Source organism: Chenopodium quinoa, unplaced genomic scaffold (assembly GCF_001683475.1).
Source record: "Chenopodium quinoa cultivar QQ74 unplaced genomic scaffold, ASM168347v1, whole genome shotgun sequence".
Lineage (NCBI taxonomy): Eukaryota > Viridiplantae > Streptophyta > Magnoliopsida > Caryophyllales > Amaranthaceae > Chenopodium > Chenopodium quinoa.
The window spans coordinates 1,267,315-1,273,314 of NW_018744369.1; positions in this window are offsets into that span (position 1 = coordinate 1,267,315).

Consider the following 6,000-nt stretch of genomic DNA (forward strand, 5'->3'; position numbering starts at 1 on the left):
TTCTTTCTGAAATTCTTTGAATTTATCAAACGATTCAGATTTGTGCGACATTAGATAGACATAACCATATCTACTAAAGTCGTCCGTGAAGGTTATGAAATACCGATAACCACTCCTTGCGGGTGTACTCATTGGTCCACATACATCGGTGTGTATTAGTCCCAATAAGTCACTGGCCCTTTCTCCTAACTTGGAGAATGGTTGCTTTATCATCTTGCCTAATAAACATCCTTCGCAATTCTCAAAAGATTCTAAATCAAATGAGTCAAAAAAACCCTTTTGTAGAAGTTTCTTGATGCGTTTGATGTTAATGTGGCCAAGGCGACAATGCCACAAGTAAGTTTGACTAGACTGTGTAGTCTTAGCTTTCTTTGTATTGGTATCAAATATTTGTCTAAAAACACGTGAAAGTGTCATTCCATAAATATGTTTAAGACATCAAAATAAAAGGTCTTGGTTTGATGAAAATGACGTCCAACGTCGGAAATACATCAAAAGTATGGTAGATAAAACTCAATAAGTTCTACTTCTTTAGACAAAACATGAGATGACAAGTTTCTCTTGGATAGATCACTTCCATCCTACTTGTGAACTCGATTTCCTCTTGAAAAAGCACGACTCACTTTGTTCCTGAAAAAAGGAGTGTTGTGAGTCAATTTTCCGGTATCTAATACCTTATAAAATTGCTTATATTCAAGTGTATAAGATGATACCTGAGGTTGAGGTTACTTTTCCTTTCGCCTCATCATCTAGATACATGCCGCATTCTCTTTTGTAGTGTCCGGGATTACCACAATAGAAGCAACGCATCTTCCTCTTGTCTTTGAACTCCTTCCTTGGTCTAAGGGCAAAGTTAGCCTTCTTGCAAGAATAGGTCTTTTGGAGTTCTTGGATGACTTCCCTTAAGGACAGTGTATCCTTATTGGCGGTGAGACGCATCTTAAGCCCCACATACCCCGAGTGAAGAAAGCTAAGAAGCATGTGAGCCGCTTGCTCGTCTTCCACTGGTTTGCCAATTAGCTCCAGATGGTTGAATAACCTTGTCATGTTAATTACATGAGCTTGAAGTGGCATTCCGGGCCTAAGTCTCGCACTGTAGACTTTTCCCCATACCTCTTGTCTTTCTTTCGAGAGACATCTTTCTTGCAGTGGCTTGATCCTCATTTTGGAGAGTGACCTAGTCACATTCTCCACATGACCATCATAATTGCCCCTAGCACTCTTGGTGACCCTCATATTGACTACATCCTCAAGAGCTTTGAGCATCATGTCCGGAAAATAGCCGGAGAAAACCCCTCTCCATTGATCCGGGATGGAGTTTGCCATGAGTTTAGAAACTCTCTTGCAATTTATACTCCATTCTTCATGAGCTTCATCACTCATGATCCCTTTCGAGTAGAAACTCGGGATCGGAGTGTCCAAGATATGCTCTAGGTAGCAATTACTGAGAGTCTTTCGGAGTTCATCTTCCCATTCCTTGAAGTTCACCAAATTGAGCAAAAATGGTAATTTTTCGGGAAGTTCCGGGTACATAAGGTTGTTGCCATTAGTTGAAGACATGATTCTACAATTGAAAGAATTTTAATGAAAAACCATTCAAAAATTCTTAAATAAGATTGAATTTTATTCATGCAAATTTTCAATACTTATTTAACTTCTTATTCACACGTAAAAATTGTCCCTATTTTTGTGAAAATAAGGCGATTCCAAGATCCGAAGAAACAAAGACTGGTTAAGCAAGCTTTGGCTTGTCTTAAACACTCAATCTTCTTGGGTAAGCATTGCCTTGCTAATGGCTCTAAGCTACTCTTGGTTAGATAATCGTCGCATCTAATGCATCTTTGACGATGTATCTCTTTTGCCACGGTATGTGAGGACTCCTCACCCATACCGATGAGTTAAACCAAAACCAACGTGCACACCCGGTGTGCCTTATGCCCCTTGGAGAAGTGATGGCACCTCTCTTTGGCGTAGCCTACCATCACTCTCGTTCGGTTAATAAGTGTTGTTTGGAAAGGCAAGTTTGTCTCAATATTATTAGGGAACTAGGATTTCTATGTTGGTTGATTTAAGTGAACTTAACTAATCATCGCAACATCAAGAAAACCTAAACATGCATCTAACGGATAATTCACACATATATATATAAGCATAAAATATAAAGCGAAATTATAGATGCATATTGGCAACTAGCATGACCCCTTGAGATCTTCATATCTCCAAAAGGTCTTCATTTGCTATTCGAGGCTTTGTCTTTCAAGATACGCCGTCTTCAAGACTTAACCAAACTATGCAAAAACTAGTGTCTACAACTAGGAAAGATCTAAATGTTAAAGTACAAAAATACTTAACGGTGCGTAGACCGTATTTAGATTTACAAAAATACATAACGGCACGTAGTCCGTATTTTCTATCCTAGTCGGGTCCCACTAGTTGCCATTTCATAAAACCTGTGAGAGAGAATATATACATATATTCCATTCATCCATTCACTATTTGTGAATGGCCCATGCAATTTACAAATTAAAACAAAGTAAAATGCATTTGAACAACGCGCGCACTAGTAACTGATCTAGGTGGTTAATCCGATTAACACGCCTAATTAAAACTAGTCAAAGTTGTTTAACCGATTATATAAATTACGTCATTAATAATTGAAGCTCCCACTAAATTCCGCATTTCCTTAATTAATCCAATTAATTAAGTCGGTAGCACCCAAACTTGTCAAAATGAAATTTTGCCAATGCCGCTCAAAACCGAGGCCTAGCCTCCCAAAATTTTAATTAAAATAAACAAAGTTAATTAAAATAAGTAAAACGGAATAATAAGCAACATCAAGCCTACTATGGCTAGCCACCTCACCGCACCAAGTATACACACACGCCAAGACCACGAACACACGGCCCACGGCACACGGCCGCGAGCTGCTGCCACAGCACAGCCGCGCGTGGCTGCTGCAGCCCGCACCTGCTGCCGCGCGTGTGCTGCTGCCTTGCGTGGTTGCTGCCGCGCGTGTGGCCGCAAGTAAGGTGGTGCTGCCACCTTGGCAGCCATATATGGGCTGCTATGCAGCCCGGCTCGCCAAGGTGATGCATTGCCTCGTTTTGCGTGCCACGACCTCGGGATTTGATCCCTTTTCGCGAGACAACAATAATTAATTCTAAATTAATTTTAGAACTAATTAGAGAGCAAAATAAAATTTTAAACAAGTCTAACTTAATAAAATTTTCAAAGTGCAAATAACCAAAATAATTCCAAGAACCATTCTTAATTAAATTGGTTTAGCTTGGTGCAACATAAAATTGAGGCAATTTCTCACTTTCAATTTAATCAATTTAAATTAAACTTGAGAATTTGACAAAGTAAAGGGAAGTTGGAAAAATATGAACTTTAATGTTCAAATGAAAATTCCAACATCTAAATTTTGTGAATCCTTGAAAATTATATCTTCCAACATGAAGATAACCAAATTTCTATCACAAAAATCGAAACTTTATGTTTCCAATCAACTCAAAATGATTAAAACATCAAAGTTTAACACAAAAAACATGGAATTTAGTGGTTTTTAAAGTTTCAATCACTTATCACAAATAAAGATTGAATCTTTAACACTTATGGAAGTCTCAAAATTAAAACTTTCACACTAAAAAGCAATTAGTTTGCAATTATGTGAAAATAAATCAACCTTTAAGCATCAAATACTACCAAGTAAGTGTGCATTAAGGGGACATAAAATTTCAGAAAATAATGCAAATAATCAACCATATAATCAACAATTTATGCCATTAATTTCAAGGTTAGAAAAGACTTAAAATTTTTCGTCAAAAACGAAAAACCCCTCGAAAAAGGCATTTCTGGTCAGAATTTGGCTAAATCACAGCCCCCTTTTGGGATAAAAACCTTTTCAGAACACGTTTTCCACCCAAAATTCACTATTTTTGGGCGAAAATCTGGGTTCTGGGCCAAAATCGACATTAAAAACGGGATTAAAATAAATAAAACCAAGCTACTAATCTAATTAGCAACTTAAACCAGAAAATTAAGCCAAAATAAACCTTGAAAAACATGATTATAAAAATAAACGAGCGGGGCTCCGATACCGCCGTTGGGGTTTGGTGAGTCCGACTCACCGCGGAAACAAACCCCGACCCAAGGAACCACTCGCAATAATTAAAATCATAAAGCATAAATAAATAATTACTAAGAAAAGATAACGAATCTTACACTCGAAGCGAGCTTCGCCCAAAACCAGGGCTCTTACTTGAAAGCTACGAGCACGTCAAGCCCCGCGCCTCCAACGGTATCCACCCACAAAAGGGAGAACACAACTTTAAGGTCTACTACCTGGGGGTTAGGGAGGTCCGACCAAAACCCGAGTGTTATATGAGTTTAAGAGTTTTTCCAATATTATGGAATGCTCTTTTTAACTCCCACTCAAGCATCATTTCCTATGCCCAAAGTTGGGTATTTATAGGGAATGATGGAGTATGAAAATCTCTCCCATCAATGTGGGATAATGAGATTTTCTCATTTTATTTTAAAGCTAAAATAAAATTATTAAGCAAACTAGTAATAAATCAACAAGTGTCAAGCACACATGAGAGAGTAGGTGAGGACCACTTGGAGATGGGGACCAAACTTGCTTCCCACTCTCTCCCTCACCTTGTGCCACATGGCAACCCACTTGCTCCCAACCTTCCCCTTATACACGGCCCTATGGCCCGAGCCAAGCCACGAGCCAAGCTCGAGCTCGGCCCGAGCCTGGCCCGCTCCCAGCCCGCATCTGGCCCGCGCCTAGCCCGAGCCCAGCCCGCACCAGCTGCTGCTGTGGCGCGGCTGCTGCTGTGCCTAGCCGCGGCTGGCCGTGGCTGCAGCACGGTGCCCCATCTCGTCTTGCCCCTAGCATTTGGATGCTCGGGGCACTCCGATGCTAGGGGTATTTTCGTGAATATTGTTGATTTATTATTATTTTGCGCGTCTCGTCTTTTATTATTTAGACTCGACTTCCGATGATCGGTTTCGACGCTCTAAGCTCGAATTACCGACGTCTAATTATTTAACACTCGGGCGACGAATTAATTTCTTCCGAATTAATTCGTCGAGTTGGTTCGCATATATTTGCTTGGGTGTGACCCGAAGGGTTCAGTCAAGATTAAGCTGTAATATTAATTATATTAATATTACTGATCGGAAGCGGCCTCCACCCAGGCATTCCGATCACTTAACCTTACTGAATATATTAGCTTTCTAATAATTTTGAACCCGCTATCAGAATAATACACTTGTTCCAAGGACACTATTCCTTTCAGTTTATGCCACAAAAAGCTATTAAAGGATCTGTGGTGTCAGACTTTCTGGCAGACTTTCCAATAGAAGACTCGACACCAATACAGGACAATGAATTTCCAGACGAAGATTTGATGGTCACCGAAGATGATACTTGGACCTTGTATTTCGACGGAGCCTCAAACCAAAAGGGATGTGGCGTCGGAGTGCTACTAGTATCACCTAAAGAAGAACACGTCCCAATCTCAATAAAGCTTGATTTCGACATTACCAACAATGCTGCTGAATATGAAGCATGTGTGGTAGGCCTTGAAACAGCTCTGGCATTGGGAGTAAAGAAGTTAAGGATATTCGGAGATTCCTCTCTAATTATCAATCAAATATCTAAAAGGTGGAAAGTAAGGAGCGAAAGCCTAGCCCCTTACCAAACTTATCTGGAAACTCTTACCGACCAGTTAGAGAAGGTAGAATACACATATCTACCTAGAGAAGAAAACCAATTTGTTGATGCCTTGGCATGATTAGCCTCGATGGTTAGGATTCCCACGGATATCGAGCAAATGCCTCTAACTATCGAAAAAAGGCACAAACCAGCATATATACAGGCTATAGAAGACGACGACCCATTCCAAGACGAAGATGAAGAACAACGGTACACAGACATTCTCAACTATGTCACCAATGGAGAATACCCTCCTCATGCTGACAAAAGAG